A 19,358-nucleotide genomic window follows, 5' to 3' on the forward strand; every position below is an offset into this window, starting at 1 on the left:
GACTGGATGGTCATGGCACAATTGGGTTGAAACGAATTTCACCGGATCGAGATCAGTTCTTACAAGCACACCTTTATGTGTTGCACCATGTTGCTGATGTTCACCCATATTTAGATGAGCACATGGCTAGTTTGCGTGATGAATTTCCATCTAAAGGTGAAAGGGCACTAATGCAGTTGCATAATAAGCAGTTTGTGAGTTGGTTTAGTCAACGAGTGATGAGTCGCTTGGACAACGAGTGATGAGTCGCTTGGATGATAGTGTCACCGATACAGTAAGGTGGCTTGCTTATGGTCCTAGGGATGATGTTCGCTCATTTGAGGGATATGACATCAATGGGTACACTTTTTAGACAGAAGGTCGGGATTTAAAATCTACGTCGACCCAAAAAAGTGGAGTAACGCTTGTGGCATCGTCAAGGGAGTTTGCAAGTGCTAAGGATAAATCACCTGTCGATGCAAAATTGTCATACTACGGTCGAATTCAAGAAATATGGGAGCTTGATTATTGTAACTTCACGGTTGCTCTTTTCAAATGTAAGTGGGTTGATAATATCAGGCGTAATGTCAAGTATGATGACTTTACTCTTGTAGATCTTGGGCACTTGAATGATAGTGCGGAACCGTTCATCCTAGCTTCTCAAGCTAAGAAAGTGTTCTATGTAACTGACCCAATCGATTCAAGATGGTCCATTGTGCTAGCTGGGAAAAGAAGAATCATAGGCATTGGAGATGTTGAAGATGAGGAAGAATACGATGCATTTGATGATTCAGCACCTTTCACTGTTCCTAGACCTATTGCATCAAATGACATAGACGACCAGACATGTTATATGCGGTCATACCACAACGAAGGAATATTAGAATGAGGTACTATACCATTTAATTTGAAATTGTAAGCAATTAAAAGTATTATTAAATTTAATCAGAAGTTAAGTAATTTTATGAATAGTTGGAGGGAAAATGTATAATATTGTTATCTTAGTTGTTAAATTTTCACAAATTCTTGTTAATGAATGAAGTATATCTCAAAATTGACATATTATGATAGAATTTAATTTTTTTAGTGTTAACGGTACTAGATAATAACAAGTTATGTCAAAATGCATCAAAAATGATAGAATTTAATATTTTATATACTAACATGTATTATGACCTATATGTCAACATTTTTATCTCTTATGGACCTAATATCGTGTTATGTTTGTAATGACAGGTGTTTATAACTCATGGAAGACGATTATGACCCACTAGTAGAAGATTTGGTGGATGATGATGATGGCTATGAGAATGAGGATGAGGATGAGGACGAGCCGTATGATGTCAACAAGGAGACTGATTTGGGTGAGCCAGAAGATCAGGAACAAGATGCTTATGAGCAAAGACTTGATGAATATGAAATTTCAGCTGAACGTGCGCCTGCTATTGATTCTACAATTGTTGAGATTGTTGGTGAGAACACTACTCCTCAAACTCAAAGCCAAGGAAAGGAGCAATTGAACACAGGTGGTGGAGTCGGGGTTAAGGCACCAGCTAAGAGAAAGGGTAGGGGTCCGACAACAAGTTTTAAGAAACCAACCGGTCCCATGGTGTTGGAGTGTGGCAAAAGAGGCCGACCTACTGGCCAATGGATTCGACAATATGCAAACCAAGTTGGCATATGTTCGCGCAAAATCCCCATTACACTTTCTTAGAAGCATGTACCTCCAGGCTTGATTCAAACATTTTGGGATGATACCAGGGCAAGTGTTTTATTCAAATGCACATTTACATGTATTACAAATAATTTCACCTAATGTTAGTTTGTAAATGGAAAATAATAATGGCTTGTATTTGTGATTGCATAAGCTGTTTAGTATTCCTAATGATCCCCAGAAGAGAAGACTGTTTGATTCTTTACTAGCGGAGAGATTCAGAGGCTTCAAGAGCCACTTGACCAGTGGATGGATCTATAAGAAAAAGAAACACAAGAAGAAAGCTGCCAAGGGAAATGAAGGTGAAGGTGGAAATGAGGAAGATGTTGAGGAACAAGACCCACCGTGGAAAAAATGGCCAAGTGTGACGGAGGACGAGTGGAAAGACTTTGTTATTCAAAGAACTCGACCCAAAGCAATTGTAAGAACTACTAAATCTAATGAGAATTGTATAACATATTGACTCTTTTTGCAGTAATGATGCTAACATTACTATTTATGTAGGAAATTCGAGAGCAAAACAAGGCAAATTCATTGAAGAAGGAGTACCGCCATCGTACGGGGGCCAAGACATTTGGTGAATGGAGGCAAACTTGGAAGAAGGAGGGTATATACCCCGCTTTGACTCAAGGGTCATCCTCAGAACCCTCCAACTCCACGATCACTACGTTGGTTAGTCGTGCTGGCGATTTCATTTGTTCCCTACATACCTTTGATAAGGACACCGGAAAATGGGTCATCAAGGAACCGGAAAAAAAAGTGGCGGATAAACTTGTAAGCTACTTGAAAATTTAGCATAACTTTACCATACAAAAACATTTTATGTATTCATGTTTACATTTTTTCTTATGCTACAGCTTGAGTACACTACAGAAGTTGTTGAAGGCAAGCTGGTCTAGACTATAGAGAAAGACCCCTTCACCTTGGCTTTGGGAAAGCCCTACCATCCAGGCTGGGTAGTAGGTATGGGAGGGACGTTGCTAGGATGGGAGAAGGTGATGGGTTCAGAATACACAAAAAAGGGAAGATCTCGAGGAAGTGTTAAATCACCGGAAGAATTGGATGCCAAGGTGGCATCCATCAAGGAACAAGTTCGCAATGAGTTAATAGGTGAATTCAATGCTTGGGCGAAGCAAATTAACTTACCCTTGCCGTTCCCCTCGACTACACCGGTTGACTCCAGTATTCACCCAAAAGGACAAGGAGAAGAGGAGATACATGAGGTAGTTTTATATCTATTAGTTTTGGCCTAGCTTGTGAGTTACGTGAGATCTAATGTGACATTATTGATTAATTATTGCAGGTTGTTACTCCCACACATGCGGACTCGAGGGAGGTTGATAATCCAACACCCCATGAATTTCCAAATTTAGAGGTGAATTTAGGATTCGAGGGAGCGTGTTTGGTTTTAACATAGTGAATTTCGTTACATGATCAATTGTGTAGGAAAAGACCCTTTTTGATAATTTCAGGTAGAGACCGAGTGTACACTTCTAGCCCCGGGGCTATCAAATGGAGGAGAGTTGCAGTTGGTGGCGTATGGTAGTGCACAAGCAACGACTGGTGATACGGTCCATTTCCAATCGCTTAGGCCACAACATTACTCGGTCGGGATCAATTCTTACATTGCTGGGTTTGAAAACATCCCACTACCGGTGCCTATAGTGGATGATGGGATTACTCTTCTTTGGGAAGCAAAGGGTAGCTATGTGCAATGGCCACGTGCTTGGGTGAGGTTGATCAACGAGGTAATATTTATTTTGATGTTGTGCAAAATAACAAATCTTGATGCGTACTTATTAGCTTAAACCCCGGCCAAAAATTTTTGAACTCTAAGTATCTTTGTTTTGATCAGATTTCGAAAAAAAGTCAACCATCAAAGAGAAGGAAGGTGGTGAAGCCTAAAAGCGTTGATCAACCTATAAAGAAGATGAGTGAACAAGGGTCAAAGAGTGAACAAGTGTCGAAGAAGAATTCTTCGAAAGGTTCAGCCATGCAACCTACACCACTTGTTGGAGACAATGTCCTTCAATCGCTCACTAAGGATTTAACTTTTCTACACAATCATTTTAGTCATTGCCTAGTGACGATCCCATTGAAATTGCACTTCCTAAGGCAATGTTCCATTATGATGAGGATGCAAGTGCATGGTTAAACAAACAAGATGTGAAGGAATTTTTAAGCGGTTCAATGCTTAACATTTATCTCATTCAAATATTCATGAGGTACGGGCTCATGCCACTTAAATTAATTTGTTGTATATATTAGTGTTGTTTATCCTTCATATATGTCAATTAATTTTTCATTGCACATGCACGTAGAGCACTACGGGAGCACTTAAGTGACACTGATTCACCTAGTAAAGTTGGGTGGTTATGCCCCGAACAGACATCCGAGACTAGAATCTTACACAACTCCCCCGAGGTGATGTATTATGTTAACCATAATATTCGGGAATCAATGCGTGCGGGAGACAAGTTCATATTCGCCCCATGTTATGAGGAGTACGTTTAACCATGTGTAATTTAATTCTTTCTACATCTGATTTATTTGTTGTACCCTAATTATTGATGTGTTTGTGTATTGTGAATTTATGTAGGTATCATTGGTTCCTCATGGTGATTTGTCCTGCTAATAACACAATCTTTCACCTTGATTCAGCTCGATCAACAAAGAAGTACCTCGTGATGTCTGTACTACAAAAGTAAATATAGCTACCTAGTGTTGAGTATCTTAACCTAACTCATTTAGTAGTCAAACTAATCAAATTTGATTTTACTTTCCTATAGTATTATGAAGAAGATACGTGGTCGTGCTCCACGGGGTCCTACATGGAAATCACCTATGGTAATGCCACATCATATTGTGATTATCTTAATAAACATTGCTAAAACAATTGTGGGTTTTATGTGACGTTTGATTCATTTGATTTTTTCCTATGCTAGTGCCCACAACAAGATAATGGAGTTGATTGTGGATTATACGTGATGAGATTCATGCTTGAGATAGCGACTCATTGTTCCAACATCATACATCTTGATAAGGTACGACCTTAAACTTAGTAAAATGCCCTTATTTTGTGATTTCAAGGCTTAGTCACTTATAACTAAGTATAATTGACATGTTATGAGGAAGAACTTGGTCATTTGTTGAAAAATGTAGAAAATGGGCAAGTAGAAGTCAAATAGGCCTTATTTTGGCTATTTTGGATGAAAATGCGACCTTAAACTTAGTAAAATGCCCTTTTTCTTTGATTTGAAGGCTTAGCCACCTATAACTAAGTATAATTGACATGTTATCAGGAACAAATTGGTCATTTGTTGAAAAATGTAGAAAATGGGCAAGTAGAAGTCAAATAGGCTTAATTTTGGCTATTTTGGATGAAAATGCGACCTTAAACTTAGTAAAATGCCCTTTTTATTTGATTTCAAGGCTTAGCCACCTATAACTAAGTATAATTGACATGTTATGAGGAACAACTTGGTCATTTGTTGAAAAATGTAGAAAATGCGCATGTAGAAGTCAAATAGGTCTTATTTTGGCTATTTTGGATGAAAATGCGACTTTAAACTTAGTAAAATGCTCTTTTTCTTTTATTTCAAGGCTTAGCAACCTATAACTAAGTATAATTGACATGTTATGAGGAAGAACTTGGTCATTTGTTGAAAAATATAGAAAATGGGCAAATAGAAGTCAAATAGGCCTTATTTTGGCTATTTTGGATGAAAATGCGACCTTAAACTTAGTAAAATGCCCTTTTTCTTTGATTTCAAGGCTTATCCACCTATAAATAAGTATAATTGATATGTTATGAGGAAGAACTTGGTCATTTGTTGAAAAATGTAGAAAATGGGCAAGTGGAAGTCAAATAGGCCTTATTTTGGCTATTTTGGATGAAAATGCGACCTTAAACTTAGTAAAATGCCCTTTTTCTTTGATTTTAAGGCTTATCCACCTATAACTAAGTATAATTGACATGTTATGAGGAAGAACTTGGTCATTTGTTGAAAAATGTAGAAAATGGGCAAGTAGAAGTCAAATAGCCTTATTTTGGCTATTTTGGATGAAAATGCGAACTTAAACTTAGTAAAATGCCCTTTTTCTTTGATTTCAAGGCTTAGCCACCTATAAAAAAGTATAATTGACATGTTATGAGGAAGAACTTGATTATTTGTTAAAAAATGTAGAAAATGGGCAAGTAAAAGTCAAATAGGCCTTATTTTGGCTATTTTGGATGAAAATGCGACCTTAAACTTAGTAAAATGCCCTTTTTCTTTGATTTCAAGGCTTAGACACCTATAAGTAAGTATAATTGACATTAATGAGGAAGAACTTCGTCATTTTTTGAAAAATGTAGAAAATGGGCAAGTGGAAGTCAAATAGGTCTTATTTTGGCTACTTTGGATGAAAATGCGACCTTAAACTTAGTAAAATGCCCTTTTTCTTTGATTTCAAGGCTTAGCCACCTATAACTAAGTATAATTGACATTTTATGAGGAAGAACTTGGTCATTTGTTGAAAAATGTAGAAAATGGGCAAGTAGAAGTCAAATAGGCCTTATTTTGGCTATTTTGGATGAAAATGCGACCTTAAACTTAGTAAAATGTCCTTTTTCTTTGATTTCAAGGCTTAGCCACCTATAACTAAGTATAATTGACATTTTATGAGGAAGAACTTGGTCATTTGTTGAAAAATGTAGAAAATGGGCAAGTAGAAGTCAAATAGGCCTTATTTTGGCTATTTTGGATGAAAATGCGAACTTAAACTTAGTAAAATGCCCTTTTTCTTTGATTTCAAGGCTTAGCCACCTATAACTAAGTATAATTGACATGTTATGAGGAAGAACTTGGTCATTTGTTGAAAAATGTAGAAATGGGCAAGTAGAAGTCAAATAGGCCTTATTTTGGCTATTTTGGATGAAAATGCGACCTTAAACTTAGTAAAATGCCCTTTTTCTTTGATTTCAAGGCTTATCCACCTATAACTAAGTATAATTAGCATGTTATGAGGAAGAACTTGGTCATTTGTTGAAAAATGTAGAAAATGGGCTAGTGGAAGTCAAATAGGCCTTATTTTGGCTATTTTGGATGAAAATGCGACCTTAAACTTAGTAAAATGCCCTTTTTCTTTGATTTCAAGGCTTAGACACCTATAACTAAGTATAATTGACATGTTATGATGAAGAACTTGGTCATTTGTTGAAAAATGTAGAAAATGGGCAAGTAGAAGTCAAATAGGCCTTATTTTGGCTATTTTGGTCATTTGTTAATGCGACTGTTTTTAATTTTCCCAAGTATTTAATTTTTTACATATTAATTTAATTTATTCTAACATAATTTATATATATTCCAAGTTTTTCAAGGTGCAAAAGGGGGATCCGTTAACTAGCAAGGAGCTTAATGAAGTTCGAGACATGTTGGCATCTTTCATCACCTTCAATTTGTAAATGTGGCATCATTATGAATTATAATTTGTTTATTATTAACTTTTAAACTAAAATATTGACTAGTTATTAGTATTGTTTGTATTTATTTATATATCACACTTTATTTAATTTGTTGTATTGCATTTGGTTTTTAATTATAAAAGTAGCCTAAAAATATATTTTTAATTCTTGTTATGATTATTGAATTTTTAGCAATAATATGGCAGAATATTATAGCAGGATCAGTTGCAGGATTAATTGCAGGAATAATTGCAGGCCAAAAAAAAAAAAATTAGAACCTTTTATTGCCACCGGTTTACCGGTTCGAACCGGTGGCAATAGTCATCATTCAGCAGCAAAAAAAACAGCGCCAATTTATTATTGCCACCGGTTAACCGGTGGCCATTAACACTATTGCCACTGGTTTTGAACCGGTGGCCATTTGATGCATTATTGCCACCCCCCAAAGGACCACCGGTTCAAAACCGGTGGCAATGGGGGGTTTTCAACCGGTGGCCATTTGCATTTTTCGCCTAGTGATAGACTTGAAATTTCATACATTTCTTGACGTATTCGTGACAATCTCTCTCCATGGTAGTCCAATAATAACCTTGACGTTGAATTTTCTAGACTAACATCTTAGCATTAATATGCTTTCCACATATGCCGGCATGAAGATTTTCCATGGTTTTGTGTGCTTCTTTCTTGGCTATGCATAAGAGATTTCTCCCTAGTGCAATCCTTTTATGGAGTTCTTCCCTGATGAGCACATACAGTGAGGCTAGGAGCCTTAAAGCACGGCGTGCCCTTTTATCAGTATTAGGAGGGTATTCTCCTTTTGTCACGTAGTTAAGGATATCTGTATACCATGGCTATTTATCTTCTTCTTGTGATTCTTGTTCATCATCAAGTGTGTGAACATAAGCCGGCTCATATCTTCTTTTTATGGTCAACGACATTCTGATTGTATCTGTTGGTATTCGCACCATTGATACTAATTTAGCCAGTGCGTCGGTAAACTGGTTTTCTTCTCTAGGAAAGTACATATATTCCACTTCACCTAGTTGCTCCGTGAGTGTTTCCAGATGAGCTTGATACGTAGCGAGACTTTCACTTCTCACCTTCCATCTCTTGGAGATTTGGTTAATGATAAGTGATGAATCACCGTAGATTCTGAGCCTCTTAATTCCCAATGCCACAGTTGTTTCTAATCCCAAAATGCATGCCTCGTACTCTGCGCCATTGTTGGTGACATCAAAGTCGACCTTCATGGAAATTGGGATATGCTCTTCATTGGGTGATACGAGCAAGACTCCTACACCACAACCTTTTTGGTTTGAAGCTCCTTCAAAATAGAGCGTCCAACTATCATCTTCGGTCATGAGTAAATCTTCGTCAGGGAAATCGTACTCATCTTCTTCTTTCTCAACTTCTTCTAGCGGAAAATATGCTAAGAAGTCAGAAACCGCAGAACCTTTGATGGCGTTTTGTTGTACAAATTTCAAGTCAAATTGAGCAAGGTTGAGTATCCACCTTGATAATCTGCAATTGAGTGTTGCTTTTTCGAACAAGCACTTGAGAGGATCCATCTTGGACACGACATGCACTGTATGAGTGAGCATGTAATGTCTTAGTTTCTGTGCGGCCTACACAAGTGCGAGACACAACTTTTCAAGCGGTGTGTATCATGTCTCATATCCTTGAAGCGTCTTGCTCAAATAGTAAATTGCATTCTCCTTGCTTTCGATCTCTTGTGCTAGCATTGCTCCTATTGTTTCTCTTGTGACCGTAAGGTAGAGTCGAAGAGGAAAGTCAGGCATTGCTGGCGCTAGCACGGGTGGGTTTTCCAGGTAGTCTTTGAATTTGTCGAAAGATTTTTGGCAATCATCATCCCATGTGACTGGGAAATTTTTCTTAAGCTTCTTGAATATAGGTTCACTTATCGTCGTGAGTTTTAATATGAACCTACTTATATATTGCAGCCTTCCAATGAAGCCTCGAATTTCTTTCTCATTCTTGGGCGGTGGCATGGCCATGATCACTTTGACTTTTGTGGGATCAATTTCGATCCCTCGAGAACTGATCACATATCCAAGTAGTTTGCCTGATGTGACCCCAAATGCACACTTTGCTGGATTTAATCTCATGTTGTACTTGCGGAGTCTTTCAAAGAACTTGCGAAGTGCAATGATGTGGCCTGGGCGATCTTTTGACTTAACGATCATATCATGGACATAGACCTCCACCTCTTTGTGCATCATATCATGTAACAATGTTGTGGCTGCTCTTTCGTAGGTGGCACCCGCGTTTTTTTAACCCGAATAGCATTACCGTATAGCAATATGTACCCCATTGTGGGATGAATGTGGTTTTCTCCATATCTTTTTCGACCATTAATACTTGATTATATTTGGTGTAGCCATCCATGAACGATAGAAGTGCATGGTTTGGTGTGTTATCGACCAGAATGTCAATGTGAGGTAGAGGGAACCCATCTTTCGGGCTTGCCTTATTGAGGTCCATGTAATTAACACACATTATATGACCCTTCCATCCTTCTTTGGAACTGGAACCACATTCGCTATCCACTCTGGATACTTGGATACTTTGATGAAACCTGCGGCCAATTGCTTTCTGATTTCTTCTTTGATTTTGAGAGCCACATCCTGTTTCATACGGCGCAGCTTTTGTTTGACAGGCTTCATACATGAAATGAGTGGTATTGTATGCTGAGCTATATCCCTTTCAATTCCAGGCATATCTTGGTATGACCAAGAAAATACATCAACAAATTCACTAAGCAAGTTAATTAGCTCTTTGCGTTCAATTTGAATTAGTGTTAATCCAATTTTTACTTCTTTGATAGTCGTATCATTGGAAATATTAACTATTTTTGTATCTTCAAAAATTGTTGTTTTATTTTCGTGTTCTTCCATTGCTTTTATTATTTCTTTGTCATTTTTATCATTAGCAAAGTAATATTGATCAGGGTTAGGGGAATGACACGCATCCTAAGCAAAGGTATTCATTTTATTGAATTCATTGGTCATTACATCAAGGAGGGCAAGGTCAACTGCGACTAGAAATGTCAATTCGGGTAAATGGGTTGGGTTTGAGTCGGGTTAGTGTGGGTCTGGTCATCTCGGGTCGGGTCAGTACGGGTTAATGTCGGGACCTATGCGGGTCGGGTTCGGGTTGGGTCATGCTTGAGTCGGGTCACGTCGGGTCATACATCTTATCGGGTTTGGGTCGGGTTTAGGTCGGGTCAAAAAAAGGTCGGGTTACATTCGGGTCGGGTGAAAAACAGGTCGGGTTACATTCGGGTTTTTACGGGTTTAAACGAGTTAGGACCCTGTTCGGGTTCGAGTCGGGTTCGGTTCAAGTCAATTATTTGCAGGTTATAATCAGGTCGGGTCATTATCGGGTTCGAGTCGGGTTTGGTTCAAGTCAATAATTTGTGGGTTATAATCACGTCGGGTCATTTCCTAGTCGGGTCATTCTCGGGTTCGAGTCGGGTTCGGTTCAAGTCAATAAATTTTAAAAAAAAAATTTAAAACTCCAAATCAAATTGCATAATTTAATTAAAACATTTTTAAAAAATATTAAAATAAACAAGTGAATACTAAAATTTGAAAAAAAGGATCAATAAAAGGATTATAAGTAGTTATATGGAAGTTTATTTTTAAGATAAATTTAGAAAAAAAAATAAATCATTTGGCTGATTTAATTAGACAAAATCACTATCATCGATTCACCTCACTCACCTCATATAGCCTCAAATATGTTTAAATTCAGGTTAGTAATAGGTCGAGTTTAAATTCGGGTCGGGGCAATAATAAGTCGGGTTGAATTTGGGTCAGATCAATAACAAGTCGGGTTGATTTCGGGTCGGGTCTGTAACAGGTCGGGTTTAAATTCGAGTCGGGTTAGGAACAGGTCGGGTTGACCTCGGGTCGGGTTAGTAACAGGTCGGATTGAATTCGGGTTTTGATGGGTTAAATCGGGTTTGGGTCATTCTCGGGTTCGATCGGGTTCGGTTCAGGTCAATAATTTACGGGTCACATTCGGGTCGGGTCCTCTCTAGGTCGGGTTATGGTCGGGTTCGGGTCTCAAATACTCGATCAACTCGGGTCTAGGATTGGTTTCAGGTCATGTTAGGTCGGGTTCGGGTCACCATTTTTTTTGGGTTCTAACGGGTTAGGGTTAGGGACGGGTTAGGGTCGGTATTTCGGGTCGGGTTAGCTTTTGATAGCTCTAGCTGCGACCTTGCCGGAATTATTTGGGCCAGAAAGAGAAGACTCAACAAGAGACTCAGGATTGGGTTCTATAGCAGAAAGAGGGTCGGCCTCAGACCCTAAGGACTCGTCTACAAACTTAGAATCGGACTCGGACCCAGACGACTCAGACTCATCAAACATAGGACCTTCGCCAGCGGTTATTTCCAACTTCTCTCCGCTTGGCGTAGTGATCTTCACTGTCTTGCGCCATCCCTTTGAAATATTATCAGCCTGGACGATTAACTCAGAGGGGTCAAAATCCTTGCTTGATATAACAGCTTGAATGAGCTCGGAATCATCATTGCAGACAGGCTTGGATTCATTCTTTTCTATAGTCCAAAAAGAAGGTTAATGTTCAGATCATCAGAGATTGGACTAGCTGGGTTCTCAGTTGTGAAGTGTTCTTCGCCTTCATCGACAAAGTCACAATCAAGGAACATCTCGAATCCTAGCTCGCGCCTCCCTTCGTTGACGAAAGGCTCAGGGAATTCATAATATGGGAAGTCTTTCCCTTCTTTGATATATTGGCCATTGAGGGTGAATGGATATGGATCCATAGCCATTTCCATCTTTATGATTCGAGCATTATTGCGAACCTTCATTTTCTGGAGGGCTTGTTTCATATCTTCTTTTGTTGGCTTGAATCCCAAGCCAATGGTATCTTTCTTAGGTGCACGAGGATGGCCCCAAAGTTCAGCAATTTTCTTTTTGAGTCTGAGGGTCATTCCAGGGAAATGCCCTTGCTTCTTTATAATGGCATTAACATTGGTATTTGAATAAGGATCAAAGTCGAGATGACACTTCTCCTTTTCTTCGATCATGAGAACATCATTAAGCGAAAAAGCCCAGAGATCTTCATCTTCTTCGTCATGTTCAACATGGACAATGGGAGTATCGATAACTTGAATGCGCATGGGGGAGGCATCAATGGTAATTGGAACCCCTCCAACTATGTCTTTCACTTTCTGGTGCAACGACGATGGGATCACCTTTAGCTAATGAAGCCAAGGACGTCCTAACAACAGATTGAAAGAAGCCTTAATGTCCACCACCTGAAACTTGGTGCGACATTCAATGGCTCCAGTAGTTATGTTTAGCATGATAGTACCCACGACTTGACAGCAAGTATTATCATAAGCGCGAATCCCATGAGTAGAGGGAGTCAATTCTTCATTTTTTATGCCCAACTTCTTTGCAGTGCAGAGTGGACATACATTGACTGTAGAGCCATTATCAACCAGGCTCATAGGAACATTCATCTACCTACACACCACAGTGAGGTGTAAGGCCTTGTTATGTTGGTCCCCTTCCGGAGGCAGATCCTTGTCAGAAAAGGAAATTAAATTTCTAGTACTTGGCAATTCAGTAGTGATAAAGTTGACCAGTCCTTGAGGAGACATATCATCATCAACTCCTATTTTCACCAGAGCATTCATCACTTCCTTTCAATGCTCGTGAGAGGTGGCCAAAAGCTTCCATACATTCATTTCCACCTTGGTCTTTTGTAACTGTTTGACCACATCGTTGTTCACAGGGTCGATGGGATCAACTATTGGTTGTGATTGCGGAGGAGGTGGAGGTGGACCAGGTTGTTGCAACCTTCCACTTCTGGTGAGAACCTTAACCTCAAGGTCTCCCCAAACATCTTCACTAGTACCAAGAGATGAACAGGCTATATCTTTGAGATAGACGTCTTCATCGTCACTATCCCAAATTCCATTCACTTCTTCATAGCTCGAGACAAATACAACTTCCGGCAAAGGTTCGTTCACAGGTTGAATGAGTATCGACAGGTCAAAGGAGATTTCATCTCCCATGATAGCCAAAGCATCAGAAAGAGGACCTGTTTGAATGTTAGGCTTCTTGCCCCCCTAGAGGGATAGGAAGTTGATTAGCATCAATCAGGTCTTGGATCGCATCCTTCAACCTCCAACACTTCTCTGTATTATGACCCTTGCCTTGATGAAACTTGCAATGAGCATTGGGATCATAGCTAGCGGTTCTGTTCTCTGGTCGAGGTTCTGGGAAAGGTCTAATTGGCATGATCAGTCCTTGACTATGCAAGCGATCAAAAGCAGCATCATAAGTCATTTCCAAAAGCGTGTAAACCCTCCTTTGCCTTTGGAATCTTTGAGGAGGAGCATTAAGGGTCAGCACATCATTGATATTGATATTGTTGGTAGAATTATTGGGCTTGGAAGAGGAAGAAGAAGGAGTGTCGTTCTTCTTGTTTTTCCAAGTGATGTTGTTATTATTGTTGCTACCAGCATTCTTCATCAGTTCATCTTCGATATTGATTCCAATATCGTATACAGCTTCGAAGGTACTCAAAGGCAGAAACTTCAAGTGTTGCTTGTAATTATGAGTCAAATTGGCAATAAACAAGAGAACCATCTCATTTTCCTTGGGGGGATCCACCAAGAGCGCAGTTGTTTCCCTCCACCTGCTTAAGTAAGTGTGAAGCCTTCATTCTCTTTCTGTTTGAGAATAGAGAGTTCACGTTCAGAAGTCTTGTCCTGGATGTTACACTTGTAACGATTCATGAAGCTTTCAGCAACATCCTCCCAGGTCGCAACATGTTTGGATTCCAGAGAGTAGAACCATTGTTGACAGGCATGCTCTAAGGAAAGAGGGAACACAGTAGGAAAGAGTGTCACATCTACTCCCTTAAGAGCCATGGTCGCAGAAAAGGCCTTCAAGTGGAAAATCGGATTATCAATAGGCTTGAACTTGGGAATGTCAGCAGTGGAAAACTTCTCAGGAAGCTTGTCCCTTATATACGAAGAGGTAGCAGGTTGCTCCACATAAGTGAACTCTTCAGAGATCTTACTCATATGTTCCTTAATCTTGTCCATTGCAGCGGTAGTGACATTGTTCTGATTATCTTGCTCTACCGTGTTGACTCTAGTGGGGAGTATTTGCATCATGTTAGACAACATCTCAATTGTCTTGTTGATGTTCTCGATATCTTCCTTAGTAGCCATTGGTTGAAAGTAGACTGGAGATGGATCTTGTGGAGATGATTGTGGTGGTTTCCCTGTACGCCTCTTTGGTATAAGAGGTTGTTGAGGTATTGACTCGAACAGTAACAATCTACCTCTGCTTCTTGACCAAGTGCTGTGACACCAAAACAAACACACCTTTGATGACCAAACTTAACCTTAACCCATCCGGAAAAAAAATTAAAAAAAAATAAAAAAAAATTATTTATTTTGCAATTTAAAATTTTCTTTATTTTATTATTTTAAAAAAAAAATGGGAGGATACCATCCGACTTACTCCAAAAAAAATGACACACAAAAAAACAACACAAGACTACCCAAAATACGGTTATGAAATGGTGCACGACAAACGGAAAAAGTGTTTGAACACGACATGTAAGTGATTAAGTGAAGGTTATGGACACGTGTTATGACCGTACAGCTAGACAGGACACCAAACCAGACATACGAACCACATAAGCATGCACGAAGACCAAAATTAGCTGACTGGACAAACCACCTGGCCACTGTGACATGGTGCTGACTGTTCTGACACGGTATAAAGCACCGTCAGACGGGGAAATGTACCGTGCCACAGCATTATACACCGTAGCGCGACAGACTTGCCGTGAGACGATGCGCAATTCCAGATCAGTTTTAGTCCGTACTAATTACTATGTGGTAATAAAAACCCTCGGTCATAAATTAAACAAAAAGAGCAAACACATGAGGGTTAGCACCAAACAAACCATGTAGCATTTTGTCACGATAATGTAAAAAAGTTCGCAACCTAAGGTCAAGATCTATGTTCAACTATTGGTCAAGCTTTAGGTGACAAAAGGGTACCATGGTTAAGAGTTTGGACGCGTTAGCAAGGCAGCCTCCCTTGAGGGTGTATGCCAACGGGCTGCTCCGCGAGTTCGTGATGAATTCAAAGTCGACTCCATGGTTTGGGTGGATTTAATAACTCGGATGAACCCTTATTGCCATGAGCGTTTTTGGGTTGATAGAGCTTAAATCCCTCGGGGCTAAGACGCATGTAGAACACACACATTTTTTTTCAGAAAAATCTAAGGAAATTGAATATGAGGAAGGAAAACAAGCCACCAGACTGATTTTAGGACTGCCGTGACACGGAAGATATCACCGTGCCACGGTGCATCCCACCGTCAGATAGTGAACTGCACCGTACACGGCAAATTCTGTCGTGGCACGGCAGTCAGAAGATCTGACTGTTGCCCTATTTTCCTTCGTACACAATCAAGTTATTCAATTTTTCCTACGGGACAGACCTAAATGCGACGTTAAAACATCTATGCTTATGCAAAAATGCCAAATTAATCACAGGAATATTTTTCAAGAATCTTTCAAGTCTCATCCACTCATCTTAATTAAATATCGATCACTCAAATCGATAAATAACCAAGAATCCTCCCTAGTGGAGTTGCCAAATTGTAGGCGTCGCTCGAAGTGCGCCTACGTTAAAGCATGTATCACTAGTACAAAAAAAGGCTTTATAGAACGTCTAAAATAAGCTTTATAGAACACCTCAGGACCGTTCTTCTGCTAAGCGATGTGTAAAGTATATAGAACGGTTCTTGTAGGAGTTCTATTCATTCAACAATAGAGAACGGTCGTCAGACACAACCGTACTCTATTCCCTAACTAAAATAATAAAATAAAGAAGTAATAAAGAACGGTTAGTTTACTTAACCGTTCTATAAACATTACTAAAGAAAACGGTTAAGTTAAATAACCGTTCTCTAATCCTTCTTTATATTAAAAAAATATGCTGATTTACAGTATTTCATATAGAAAATACAGTATTTTAATCTCTTGCTATAATACGAGTAATTAGGAAAAATTAATACTGTAACGAAATAAAGTATATCTACAAGAATTATAGTAAAAATAAATTGAATTTGAAATTTAAAAATAATAATTGAATATATTAAAAATCAAACCAATATTTACAATCAATGTAGCATGAAAATAATGAACATTAAAAATCATACAGAGTATTAAAAAAAACATAAAGAGTAACAAGAATTACAAATTATACAAAAAAATTGGCCATTCATCCTTCAACTGATTATGCAAAAAAATTAGCCATTCATCCTTCAACTGTTCTTATTTCTTCTCTTCGGCTTTCTTCCATAGTTGTTAATTTTACAAAACAAATATAATATAAAAGTAAACATAATATATACAAGTATTATTCATGTTAAGAGGTGTCGAAATATACAAAGTATTTATATTTCGAATTCTAGGAACACCCATTTGTAATCAAATCAAAGCTCAGAATAGATTAAGAAGCTGTCAATATCATAATTTAATCAACATAGATAAGAACGAACTCATTTCGATTGTAAGAACTCATTTAGCCCATTTATAGCCCAGAAATCCGAGAAATGATTCAATCAAGGGGTGTAAATTTGACCTAGGTTGGATCAATTTTGCTTAGATCAGTTTGATTGATTCTAAAATAAATTGGATGATTAAAAAAACTAAGTGTAATTTGATTGAAGTTACTGCAATTTTTCATTCACAAAAGCCTGATTGAATTATTTTCCTAAAATTAGAACTTTTTATCACCTAAAAACCGAATAAAATTAATACAATTCGATAAATACTATGACCAAATTATGATTACAAACCAATTGAATAATTCAATTCAATAAATACTTCAAATAGATCTACAATTTTCTTATCAAATTTCTACAGTCCAAGGAGAAGAAAAATTCGAAAGCCTACCTCAAATTGCAGTGGTTGCGCGGTGGTGCGTGCGGAATGCGAAGGTAACACGATGGTGCTGCAAAGTTACAATCCAGTGGTGCTTGCGGAGGTGCAGTGTTGGCGCGGAGGTGCTTGCGGAGGTGTGGCGTGGCGGTGAAGGGGTAGTAGCTTGATAAATTCGAGAAGAACACTACCCGGAGAAAAATTAAAAAAATTCAGATTGAAATTTAAAGATGTGACAGTGATGTATAGCAAATTAGCAGTATAGGCGTATATGAAGAATTTCAGTTGCATTTTTAGGGCAAAGATCTAATCCCTCAAAAAATTAAAATTAATTAAAAATAGGAATAAAAAATTTTAAAACAGTTGTCAAGTGCACCGTTGTATATTGTTTACCATTATAGTTTCATTATATATTATTTTTGCTAAAAATTAACGGGGAACGGTCAACTATAACAACCGTTCTATATTTATCAACTCATAGTATACCTCTACCACAAGTACGTTCTATATTGTTGCAGAGAACGCCTATCTTTGTTAATTGTTTTGTATTTAGCGTTTCTTATTCTAATTTTTGGTGTAATGTATGAATATGCTTGGCACTCTTAGGAAGTGGGAATTGACGTATACGATTAGGGACAAATAAAGTAGGGAGCCGCCAACAAGTTTTTAAAAAACTTGTAAACCGTTCACGGATCATAAAAGACAACCACGAATAAAGGGACAATGATAGGTAACAACGATTGACCTGTGAAGGTTACACCCCATTCATAATCCATGAGATTACTAACTACATATGGTTCGGAACCACGAAAGGAAGATCGGGGATGATGGTACGAAGTGAGTCATGGAGTCACATTCGCCCGTATAGGCCTCTACTCGATTCTTATAGTGAAAAGTGATTCCTGCGATCTCAAAGGCATACAAACAGAGGTTCAATTCGCCCCAATATATTATTAAACTAAATTGGTTTAATATTAATGCAACACATAATTCTAATATATTTGTGATCACTTAAATTAAATAACAAGATTAAAAGGAACCTAAACCGGTTGTCCAAATTATCTTATTAGGCGTGATTTTCAGTTACATATTCCCTTTAAACATGAAATATGGTGATCAATAAATATAATAGAATAAACATTAATATTGGAAGCAATTTAATAATAATTTCAACAATATAAAATCGTTAGAAAAATAATAGAAATGAAAGGAACATAATTCTTACTTTGATTCTGTTTGCTTGCAGCTTTCACGCCTTGTCTTAAGGACAGAACCACGAGTAAAGTATGGACTCCTTGGAGTGCTTGAAGAAGGAATTTTAAAAGAAAAAGTGTAGGCTAGTGTTTAGGCTAGAGCATAGAGGAGAGAAAAAAAAATAGAGAATTAATTGATGCCCCGTACATCAGAAATGAGGGGGTATTTATAGAAAAAATGTGTTGAGGGAACACACGGAACCCTAAAAAGATTAAAAACCCTAAAAAAGTACACCGCGACACGGCAAAGTGTACCGTGACACGAGAATCCCCACCGTCAGACGGGTAACATTTCTGTGACACGATAAACTGTTATGTGACGCGGGACATATTTAGTGAACGGGAAACAAAACACGTCAAGGGTTTACGCGGAAAGGACACGGAAAACCCCGTGACACATGGCAGGTGGGATTCAGTTTCTCGTGACACGGTGGACTAATGTCGTGACGCGATATTCTTTAGTCCGTTTTTCCGTCTAAATTCATCTTTAACCCTAATTTCGTTCAGCATTTTAAGTGTCGATTGATAATTTCGGGCCATTTCTGATTTATTATTATTTTGGCTAAAAAAATAAGTAAATAAAATAAATAAAAGGTTTGGGCCAAAATAAATAATAAAACAATAAAATAAAAAGGTTTGGGCTTAAATTAAAAAAAACTATGCTTTGACTAAACATCAAGACTGATCCATGGATTATTCAAAAATTGAATTTAATTACATACGATTTTTTAAGCACTCTCGGGATTAAATACTGAACCCGACCAATAGTGACGGTGAAAGGTTGTTCATCATCGGGTTTGATTTTGGGGAGACATTTTTAGGTGTCTACAACATCATTGACATTGACGTTGTTGGTAGCATTATTGGGCTTGGAAGACGAAGAAGAAGGAGTGTCGTTCTTCTTGTTTTTCCAAGTATTGTTGTTGTTGCTACTAGCAGTCTTCATCAGTTCATCTTCGATATTGATCCCAATATCGTACACAGCTTTGA

Source organism: Chenopodium quinoa, unplaced genomic scaffold (genome assembly GCF_001683475.1).
Source record: "Chenopodium quinoa cultivar QQ74 unplaced genomic scaffold, ASM168347v1, whole genome shotgun sequence".
NCBI lineage: Eukaryota > Viridiplantae > Streptophyta > Magnoliopsida > Caryophyllales > Amaranthaceae > Chenopodium > Chenopodium quinoa.